This window comes from Danio rerio, chromosome 19 (assembly GCF_052040795.2).
Source record: "Danio rerio strain M-AB ecotype USA chromosome 19, GRCz13ab, whole genome shotgun sequence".
Lineage (NCBI taxonomy): Eukaryota > Metazoa > Chordata > Actinopteri > Cypriniformes > Danionidae > Danio > Danio rerio.
This window is the reverse complement of record NC_141039.2, coordinates 26,629,029-26,640,900: the sequence shown is the minus strand read 5'-3', so window position 1 is coordinate 26,640,900 and position 11,872 is coordinate 26,629,029. Positions and strand designations below refer to the sequence as shown.

Genomic DNA, 11,872 nt, shown 5'->3' with positions numbered 1-11,872 from the left:
CACACAAATCTAGATATTTGATGACAAAATATTGTATTCTATGTGTGGTTTATGCATTTTGAATGTTTTTTTAAATGATAACAATCGAAACATTATTTGCTTTATTACATTAACCTATTAGTAAGTAGAAAGTTACTAAACAGATATGGTTTTAGTTGGTATAGGATTTAAAGGCATAGTTTGTCTAAAACATTTTTAATTACCATTACATCATACTCAAGTGGTGGTAATCTTTTATTTAAAAAAAAATAAATAAATAAAAATGAAAATTCTTCTGTTGAACAATATATTTTTAAAAATGTTGAAAAAAGCAGAAATCCATATCCATAGTAGTAGTTGTAGTAGTAGTAGTTAGCCGGCAGCTAGCTCTGTGCAACTCTCACATGGTCGCCCACTGAATTTAGGCAGGGCTGTGCCTGGTCAGTACCTGGATGGGACAATAGTATCTGGATGCACCCTTTTTGATACAAGCTGAGATTGCATCACTTAGCAATGCAATGTCAGACACAATGCACTCAATGGAGTGAGTGATGTCACTGTGACAGATAGGGTTAGGGGTGGGGTTAGCTGAGCGCATTAAAAAGCATTGGATGCAGCTCAAATTGCACTGCACCAGGTCTGCATCCAGACCCCTCTTGGATGGGAGACCACATGGGAAAGCTAGGTTTGTTTTCAGAAGTGGTGTTAGTGAGGCCAGCAGGGGGCGCTTAACCTGTGGTCTGTGTGGGTCCCAACACCCCAATATATTGATGGGACTCAGTGAGCGATATGCTAGATCGGATATGGTTGCGGCCAGAAGTTATCAAGAATTATTTACATTATTTATCAAATTTTACATTTGTTGTAATATATTAACGTCTACCCCCACCCCAACCCTACCCAACCGTCACAGTAACTTAAAAACAGTAGTTGTACCAAGTATTATTTATGCTATCTGTTAAATTACGCAATAAATTGTATTTTTTAATGCCTACCCCCACCTCAACCCTAAACCCAATTGTCACAGTACTGTAAAAATATTAATTATTGTTATACAGTGTCATAAAAAAAATGCTGCCATATGTGCATATCGCACTTACGGCCGGCTGCATATCCGATCTAGACTTTAACGTCCATCATGGCCTTCTAACCACCCCCATATGATAATTGTCTTCATCACTCTGTCTACTCTCCACCAATCAGCTGGTGTGTGGTGTGTGGTCTGGCGAAATATGGCTGCCGTCACGTTATCCAGGTGGATGCTGCACACTGGTGGTGGATGAGAGGATTCCCCCCAAATGTGTAAAGTTCTTTAAGTGTCTAAAAAGTGCTATATAAATGTAAATATTATTAGTAGCAAGAAATACTATGAATTCAGTTACTATAAGTTCAGCACTAATTCAGTAACTGGCCTTTGTGTTAAACAGAAGATAAAAAAAAACTCTAACACAGGGCTGCCTGAAACTTGGTCTTGAAGGGCCGGTGTCCTGCATATTTTAGTGTCAACCCCAATTAAACACACCTGAACTTGCTAATCTATCTCTTTCTAGGTATACTAGAAAGTTCCAGGCAGGTATTTTGAAGGAAGCTGGAGCCAAACTATGCAGGACACCGACTTTCCAGAACCGAGTCTGGACACCCCTGCACTTACAGGTTTGGATGGGTAACAATTATTAATTATAATTATATATATTTTTTTTATTTTTTGGGTGATTTAACTTTTTAAAAGCAGTATATATCATTAGCAGCCGGCAGGTGGCAATATTTACCATGTAAAATGAACTCCCATAAGTTCTCTTTTGAGTTCAACTTCACGCAATAATAAAAAGTCACATGATTTTGAAGCTTCGACATGTTTTGCAGTGCATCAAGTTTACACAAAGCAGCAACGTAATAAACTATAAAAACATATTGGTGCATTCAGTTTATGTTTCACCAATGTTCAATGTGCCATCTGGTATGCTATTTGGCAACAATATATTTGTCTTTAACCTTTTTATAGTTCTTACTAATGCTTTAGGGTGTATTAAGTTCAACAAGTCTTGATATTCGTCTATTATTCTGGCATCTTTGTGAATGGTTTATTTTCTTTTTAGGGGCTGCAACATTTTGCCTCGTAAATTTTCAGATGTGCTACATTTTAAGTGGTCTAAAGCCACAAATGTCAATACATAGCAACTTACATGGTGCAATTAGGAGACATATGCTTCAAACTGATATTCATGCATTTGCAAGACACTGTTCTAACTGCCATTTTCCAATGACCCGCACTGACTTCACTTCCTGCATATTGCTTCACGTAGTGTCTTTAAGTTGTAAACAGACCTGCAGCGCTACATTTTCCATCAGCGCATCCGAAAACATGTTATTCTAAGTTATGTCACGCGAAGGACAAGGCTGTATCAACAAACTGATCCAAATCCAGATATATCACCTGAGGGGAGAGTACATCCTAATGTGAGGTGACCGAGACGTCAACAAATGTCAAAGAGTAGAAAAAGCTGGTTAACATACTGGGCGTCTTGATTTGCGGTTTTGTTGAATAAAGATATGCATTGCTTATACTGTAGTTAAATGCCTGCAGTGCCAAAAGTGAAAATGCACATTTATCTGTAACAGCTGTGATGTTATTCAAAAGAAATAATAGTTAGAAAAACACACAGTATCTTTCTGTTTTAATTAATGTGTTTTGTTTTAATATTTAGGTAAAATATGTTTAAAATTAATGGCTGCACAGTGGCACAATGGGAAGCACGATTGCCTCACTGGTTCGAGCCTCGGCTGGGTCACTTGTTTCTGTGTGGAGTTTGCATGTTCTCCGCTTGTTCGCGTGGGTTTCTTCAGTTTTCCCCACAAGTCCAAAGACATGCAGTAGGTGAATTGGGTAGGCGTGAATGAGTGTGTGTGGATGTTTCCCAGTGATGGGTTGCAGCTGAAAGGGCATCCGCTGCTTAAAACATATGCTGGATAAGTTGTGGTGACCCTAGATTAATAAAGGGACTTAACCGAAAAAAAAAAAAAAAAAAGAATGAATTTTTTTAATTAAATAAAGCAGTTTGCTCACATAATTGATTTTAGTTGCCACTACATCTTTGGGAGAAAAAATTAAGAGCCAGGTTAAAATTTTCTGAAATAACCTTTCTTTTCATTTTGTTTAAAATAAAAAGCTATTTTTAAAATAAAAGTCGTCCAATAATATGTCTTAGTAAGATTATATTTAAACGGTTAATTTAACAATATAATAAATTTATTAATAAATGAGCATGTATATAAAATATAAAAAACAATAAATTAAGAGTTTATATACAATAACCTCTAAATGCCATTTGATATTTTCTTCTAAAATGAGCGTTTTTTATTTTCTCTCTGTGTGTAGGCTCAGTACTTTTTCTTTTAACAGTAGCGAATACATTTTTCTCATTGCCTTTAAAGTGAAATAACAACATAAACATAGGAGGCTGTAAAATTGCATCATTTTTGCACCTGAACTCTTCAAATCTATTAAAATAAAAGCATTATATATTTACACAAATTTATGTTTCTGTAAATGTTTATCTAAAATGCAAAGTTCTTATGTTTACTTTTTATAAACCCTCAATTTGAGATTTGAGGGAGAAAAAAGCAAGCATTAATGTTTTTGCAGTTCGACTGAAGGGACTTTTAATTACTAAAAATGTATGCTTTTCAACAAAGTTTTGTCCGTGTTTATTTATTTAAGGCCTCAGAAAAATAGAGAGGCATTACATCTGTTTGTGTGTTTTTTATTCATTCATTCATTCATTCATTTTCTTGTCGGCTTAGTGCCTTTATTAATCCGGGTCGCCACAGCAGAACGAACCGCCAACTTATCCAGCCAGTTTTTACGCAGGGGATGCCTTTCCAGCCGCAACCCATCTCTGGGAAACATCCACACACACATTCATACACTACAGAAAATTTAGCCCACCCAATTTACCTGTACAGCATGTCTTTGGACTGTGGGGGAAACTGGAGCACCCGGATTAAACCCACATTAACGCAGGGAGAACATGCAAACTCCACTCAGAAATGCCAACTGAGCCAAGGTTTGAACCAGCGACCCAACGACTGTCTTGCTGTGAGGCGACAGCACTACCTACTGTGCCACTGCTTCACCATGTGTTTTTTAATTTATGACAAAATGTATATGCAATCTCATGTAAAAAAAAAAATTTAATCATTAATCATCAATTAGTCCTGACAGCATATAATTTTAGGTCACTGTAACTTATTAAACTAAGATAATCATGTTCTAAACCAATTTTATAAGTTATATAAGCTGTTTTAAGTCAGTTTAACATAATATAATTCAATGGACTCATAAGGTTAATTTGATTTAGTATAAAATTTTAAGACATTTTTGTAAGCTCTGAAGTTTTGCTGTGCAGCAGGGAGAACACAATATATTTCACTCTGTCAGCAAACTTAATATAAAAGACCCCCAAAAGTATGTCAGTATGCCATGCATAACACAATCAATATTCATGCACACTGCAGGCAGGCAGCTTTGACAATATGAATTTTAGAGTTTGTTCAATACTACGACTCGTAATAGTGAAGTGCCAGGATGATTTGGTTACATAAAGAGGTGATACTGTTGACACACAAGTGAAAAACATGTAGACGTGCAAATGTATGATTTCCTCCTCCGCATGAGCTCAGCGTGCTTTTGTGGTGAAGCAGAGAGAACACAGTGTCCTCCCACAAACGTTACACGTGTTACACGTTACACTTTTGGTAGAAGTCACTTTTGTTTTGTCAGGCTCAGCAGATCATACTGTACATCTGACCTGATGTTGATGCTTTCTTCTTTCTTTCTTTTTTTCTTTCTGCATTGAATATCAAGTAGAATTAATTTTTTGTAGATCGAAATGTTTTCAGTTTATTTTGTTTTTTGTGAGGAAACATAATGATGATGATTTGTACTATGATTTTAGAATATATATATATATATTAATATATCTTGAAGAAATATATTATTTGAAATATGCTCGATTGAAATGGCATGATCCGGCCAAAAATGAAATCGTACTCATTATCTACTCACCCATACTTTATGATAGTTTGGAAAATGTTAATTAAAATCAATAGTTTTTTTTAATTTAAAGTTACTTTTTGGTAAACAACTAAATCATAAGTCCAAGGCACTTGAAAAGTGAAAATAAAAAAGCCTTTATTAACTTGACAATTAAGACTTTTTTTTTTTTCACTTACTTTTTTAGTGCTTAATAGACTTATGATTTTGTTGTTTATCTTTATGAATTCCTTGTCTAAAGAGCAGTTTATTGGGATTTTACCAAGTAGGACATGTTCCTGAATTAACATCTATGTTGATCCTGGAACAACATTTCAATCAGCCAATCAGAATTAAGGCATATGTGTACAGTTTATGTTAAGAGTATGCACTTCTACATGATTGTTATCCAACTATTATTCCCCTCTGATTTTGGGATTATGTTTGGGTTTAGAGCTAGGAATTAGGTATGGATGACATTTTCAAACAAAATTTATCTTCCAGGATCAACATACGATCAATCTAGGATCGCATCATACTTGGCAAAATCACACCCACCCAAACATTACCAACAACAACCCTGAAGCACTTTTTGTTTGATTTTGGATTTTTTGTGATTGGATTTTTTTTATTTATTTTGTGCTTTTCTCAAACAGGTTTGTGACAAGTGAAGGGTGAATAAATGATGACAGATTTTCAGTTTTGAGGCAAACTATCCCTTTAAGCATTACATGCATCATTTACCAGTCATTTAAAATTGTTGACCTGTCTTTGAAACCACTAAGATCTGTGGATTTGTTAGAAAGACGTTTTTTTATTTGTATTTTTTTTAAAGAAATAAAATTTAGTATTATCACTTATTCTTGCATATATTTTGATACCTACATGTCACAATAGTGATGCTGTATTTTCTGTTAGGCTATCTGTTATGCTGAATGATAATGGAATATTATTTTACCCATATTTAAACATTTTACTTTCACCAACATAATTCTAAATATGAATGTAGTTATTATATTTACATTTAATAAGTTTCCTGTAATTTTTAAATTTAACTGTTTACAGTTGCTGTATGTTGTGATTTATATGTGTTTATCGTATTTACAGTGTGTACGGAAAGTATTCAGACCCCCTTAAATGTTCCCCTTTTTTATATATTGCAACCACTTGCATTTAAGTAAAATTTTTCCTCACTCATGTACACTCAGCACCCCATATTGACAGCAAAACACTGAATTGTTGACATTTTAGCAGATTTATTAAAAAAGAAAACCTGAAATATCAGTCTTAGTATTCAGATGCTTTGCTGTGACACTCATGTATGTAACTCATGTGCTGTCCATTTCTTCTGATCATCCTTGAGATGGTTCTGCACTTTCATTTGACTCCAGCTGTGTTTGTTTATACTGATTGGATTTGATTAGGAAATCAACACACCTGACTATATAAGACCTCACAGCTCACAATGTCCTAGCAAATGAGAATCAAGAGGTCAAAGGAACTACCTGAAAAGCTCAGAGACAGAATTGTGGCAAGGCACAGATCTGGCCAAGGAAACAAAAGAGCACAGTGGCCTCCATAATCCTTAAGTAGAAGATGTTTGGAATGACCAGAATCCTTCCTAGAGCTGTCCATACAGCCAAACTGAGCTATCGGGGTAGAAGAACATTAGTGAGAGAAAAAAAAAGATAACCCAATGATCCCTGTGGCTGAGCTCCAGAGATGCAGTCAGGAGATGGGAAAAAGTTATAGAAAGTCAACCATCACTGCAGCCCTCCACCAGACAGGGCTTTATAAAAGAGTGACCTGACACATCAAAGCTTGCATGGATTTTGCTAAAAAAAAAAAAAACGAGGGACTCCATAATGGAATAAAAGGTAAGATTCTCTGGTCTGATGAGACCAAGACAGAAACTTTTGACCATAATTCTAAGCGGTATGTGTGGAGAAAACCAGGCAATGCTCATTACCTGTCCAATACAGTCCCAACAGTGAAGCATGTGAAGCATCATGCTGCGGGGGTGTTTTTCAATTGAGGGAAAGATGAATGTGGCCAAGTACTGGGATATCCTGGACAAAACCTTTCTCCAAAGTGCTCAGGATCTCAGACTGAAAGTTTACCTTCCAACAAGACAATGACCCTTAGCACACAACTAAAATGGTAAAATGGCTTCACAACAACTTCATGACTGTTCTTCAATGGCCCAGCCAGAGTCCTGATCTAAACTCAATTGAGCATCTCTTTAGAGACCTAAAAAAGACTGTACACCAACTTTTACCATCCAACCTGACAGAACTGGAGAGTACCTGCAAGGAGGAATGGAAGAGAATACCTAAATCCAGGTGTGAAAAACTTGTATATTTCTCAAAAATACTTGTGGCTGTATTAGTTCAAAAGGGTGCTTCTACTAAATACTGAGCAAAGGGTTTGAATACTTGGGATCATGTGATATTTCAGTTTTTATTTTTTAATAAATTTGCAAAAAATCAACAATTCTGTGTTTTTCTGTCAATATGGGGTGCTGTGTGTACATTAATGAAGAAAAATGGCTGCATAAAAAAATGAACAAATTGGGGGGGAATACCTTCCGTACCCATTGTATGCTTTGAAATTTACTACTGGTCCCTGTTCTTTGATCAGAATTATTTGTTGTTTATAATTTAACTCTACAGTTTAAACGTGACTTTTATTGATATTTATTAGCTTGGAAACCAGAATAAGTACTCAGTAGATTTTCATGCTGTAATTAACATGATCAATCCAAAACTACAAAAAATGTCTTTAAATGTTATTTTGTTTGCCTTCTTTTTGTCAGCAAAAGTTGTCAGAGTTGTCAAAATGCTACTAAAACTTGGATCAAGTTCTCAGGGAGGTACTGTAAACACTATTATGTAACTCTCTGTTGATATTACAGGTATGTAATTGTGAGATTTGTGTTGGCGAGACAATGTCTGCTCTTCTGTTGGCAGTCGATTCGCAACATTGTAGCTCATTGCTTATATAAAAAAACTTGCACTCTTGTTGCTTTTTTAACTTCAGTGATGAACCAAAACTTTAACAAAACTGCAAAATTTTAAATATCCTTAAACTCAAACATAGTGCATTTTTAATATGAAAGTGAAAACCAATGTAAATAAATAATTCATTAATTAATTTTCTTTTCAGCTTAGTCCCTTTATTAATCTGGGGTCACCACGGTGGAATGAACCGCCAACTTATTCAACATATGTTTTACGCATCGGATGCCCTTCCAGCTACAACCCATCGCTGGGAAACACCCATATACTTCCATGCACACACATACACTATGGACAATTTAGCCTACCCAGTTCACCTGTACCGGAGCACCTGGAGGAAACCCAAGCGAACACAGAGAACATGCAAACTCAGAAAATGCCAACTGACCCAGCTGAGGCTCGAACCAGTGACCCTCTTGCTGTAAGGTGAGAGCGCTACCCCCTGCGCAACCATGCTGCCCTGTAAATAAAACAAGTGCTCTTAATTGCATTGCATATATTAAAAGTTTTTTTCTAAAAATAATAAATAAATAATTAATATTATTAAGATGATGTTTCCCAGTAATGGGTTGTTTCTGGAAGGGCATCGGCTGCAAATAGTTGTTGGTTCATCCCGTTGTGATGACCCCTTATAAATAAGGGATTAAGCCGAAGGAAAATGAATGAATAATGATGATGAATAAATGAATGAATAATGATGATCAATCAATAGACCTGTATGCATGTCCACATCCTGGACTGTTTTAACACAAATTCGTACATCAGTTAGTTCAGCTGTTCTCTTTAGTCACATTTAAAATACAATAGAAGTGATAAACTTACAATATAAAGATTTGTTTAGCTCTTAATTAAACGGGCAAAAAGCTGCAAGGTAGCAGTATGCTAAATTAGGTAACCAGCTTGCAACACACAAGAACATGCTAGGGATACACTGTAAAAAATGCTTGGCTGCACATAATTTCTGTATGTTTTCCTAACACAAATCAATTAAGTGAAACTTAATCATTATGTTCTCCCCCCCAAAAAATATAATAATAATAATAATAATTGTAGTAGTTTGAACAAGCAGCAAATGTCATTTATTTGAGTCAATGCTAAATAAAGCATGTGTTTAAGCAATAGTAAATTTCACTTGAAATGAATAATTATTGTATTTTGTTTATTTTGAAAATTGCAGCAATAAATATTCATGGTAGAAAAGAAATACTAGTTGGGTTTTCAACATTCTTCAAATGGAAAATATGAAGAATTAATAAATGATGAGTGAATTTTTAATTTTTGCATGAACTATCGCTTTAATTACTGTTATTTTAAAGTGTATTCTTTTTCTAACAAGTATTCTGAATCTCACTGTAGATGACAGAAGCTAAATAGCAAAACTTGACTAATTTTTAAATGTCTTTATGTAATGTTTTCATCAGCTAGCAGTTTGCCTGTTTTCTTTCGTTAACCTTATTTAAAAGGGAAGTGAGGGGAAAGGATTAGCTGCTTGGATGCTTTGTCACTTTTTTGATCACCTGACCTTCCTCCCCCAAGGCCACTTGTGTTGAAAGTCAGTGTATCACATGCTCAGCTTCAGGGCAGCAGGCAAAAATGAAGCCAGGCAGAGCAGATTGAGACCATCATGCTGTGATGCATTAATCCTGTTAGCAAACCTAATATAGAGGATTCAAGTTTGGCAAGAAAGAGAAAGGCCTGGGAAACTGGCCCTTTCGTGTGTGGTAAGGCCAACACTGCAATGCAAATGTCTGGACAGGCTTGAACTGAGATTAAGGGTGCTTTCACACCTGTGAATCGATTCAGTTGTTCCGAAACAGAGATTACAATTGTTACATTGTTGCTCTTTGCTCTTGGAGCGGTTCGCTTTCACACTGCAAAGTTTCTAATCGGACCAAAAGAGCTTAAACAAGTCACGTGCGAGTAAACTCTCCTCACATTGGTCAGTGTCAGGGTTTATTTTGCAGCGTCCCGCTAAGCTGTCAGGAGAAGTGGTGGTTTGGTGGTGATTGACAGGGTGCGCGCGCGCGATGTGTCTGAGGAGAGATGCGGAGGGGAGGGGTGAGAAGGGTGCGCGACGATGCCTATTTGAGGACCTGTAGGGAGACGCGAGATTACCGGGAGATCATCACTCGTTTGCGGGCATCCGGAGACTCGCGAAACTTCCCACCCCAATCATAATTCTCTCTTCATATAGCCGTATATGCCTATTACATATCCATAAAACACAGTGATACAACCGCGCTCGGATCGGATCGCTTTCTCACTACAATCGAACCGCTCCAGGGTTCGTTTCAATCGAGCCGAGACCACCTCATTCAAGCGATCTCGGAGCGATTACTTTGGCGCGGAACAGAGCGCGATTGCCCTGTTCACATATGCCAATCGAACCGCGCTAACTGGGCAAACGAGATACGTTCCGAAACAAAAGTGTAGGTGTGAAAGCACCCTAAGTGCACTTTTATATACTTTAAATGTAATTCAAGGCATGTGAACAAGATCAGAAAGGGTAAGTACATACCGCTGTCTGATCTCCTGTTCAGTCGCTATATCTGGCTTCAGTTTTACAACTAAAAGTTTGAAAGAAAAGAATGCTGCAGGCCTACTCAAGACCACAAGCAAAGATTAAGTCAGATAGTTTCCAATAGACGTGATAAAACAATTAAAACAGGTTAGTGATGTGTTACAATAAGACAATGCTACATGCTAACAACATCCAACATGCTAAAACTGCTAAATGTGGTTCCATATGTTAGAAATCTAAAATGATGTTAGTGACTTGCTAAAAGCTGTTATCAGCATACTAGAAAATGCTAACAATGTGCAAAAACATTAAACCTCGCGAAAGAAAACATCAGCTAGTTCTGCAGGACATGTGCTATAGCACCTATAGTTCAAAACCTACCTAACCAGCAAGTGCTGTTTTTTTTGTTTTTTTTTCAGCAGGGAAAGAACAAATAATTTTATCTAAGCTAAAACATTTTAGCAACATGCTACAATAGCTATGTTTCCATCCAAAGATGTGAATTAAATTTATGGGCAAGACTGGAATAGCACATAAAAGACAGCAGCATTTAAAATATTAAAATAAAAGCAGCATTTGCATCCAACAAGTCAAAGACAACAAAATCGTCACTTCCTGATTAACTGGTGTCAAAATAGCTGCATGAATCTTTTATTTAATAAATGACTTGCACCTGAGAAGACAAGGAGTAAGACATGGAGCACAGACCGTTCTGGGGGTGTTAATAATATTTAATTTCTAAGTAAAGTTTTATAAACTAATTTCGAGAGGAGCAAGTCATATGATTGAGCACTGCTGTTCACTCATCTGTAATCAGTAATTATCCAATCAGAGTGATCCTAGCTTACTATAAATGGATCATTTTCTCCTTACTGCTCTATCTTTGTTTTGGAAGAATCCCCCTCTTCCACCCCATCTCTTCCTTTTCCTCCCTTTTCTAAAGGGGGAGCTATCGAGACCTACCTGATCTCGGATACCCTGATATGCTTATTGACCGGGCGGGAGCCCTGGGCTCAAATATCTCCAAGCTCAGGGTTCTCTCCCAGGACAGCATGCCAAACCTGCTATAAATGCTAAGCATATCTAAGTGGGAACTCTTGATAAGGCTACAGAATGGTTTTAGAATGACAAAACAATATTTCAGATGTTTTACAATGTGCTTAGCCTGCTGAATTGGTCATTCACGCACATTTTTACCTCTTATACACTAAAACCTGAACCACACTGTTCCAGTTACTATGACCATTTATGTGAAGCTGCTTTGACACAATCTACATTGTAAAAGCGCTATACAAATAAAGCTGAATTGAATTGAATTATAAC

The 11,872-nt window shown here is 36.5% G+C and overlaps 1 protein-coding gene across 3 annotated transcripts in view; it reads right to left on the bottom strand.

The window, feature by feature from the left end:
- Positions 1–11,872, bottom strand: part of LOC141379097 (uncharacterized) — a 47,011-nt gene that overhangs the window by 23,925 nt on the left and 11,214 nt on the right. The window contains exons 3-4 of one of the 3 annotated variants that reach the window (XR_015516805.1): positions 10,485–11,756; positions 9,195–9,815 (exon numbers count right to left, since the gene is read on the bottom strand). The exons of 1 other annotated variant lie outside the window; for it this stretch is intronic. The gene's annotated coding sequence lies outside the window, so the exon portion shown is untranslated. Of the gene's footprint in view, positions 1–5,842; positions 8,489–9,194; positions 9,816–10,484; positions 11,757–11,872 lie in introns of those variants that run through there. One more of the 3 variants, XR_015516806.1, reaches the window with a different exon arrangement.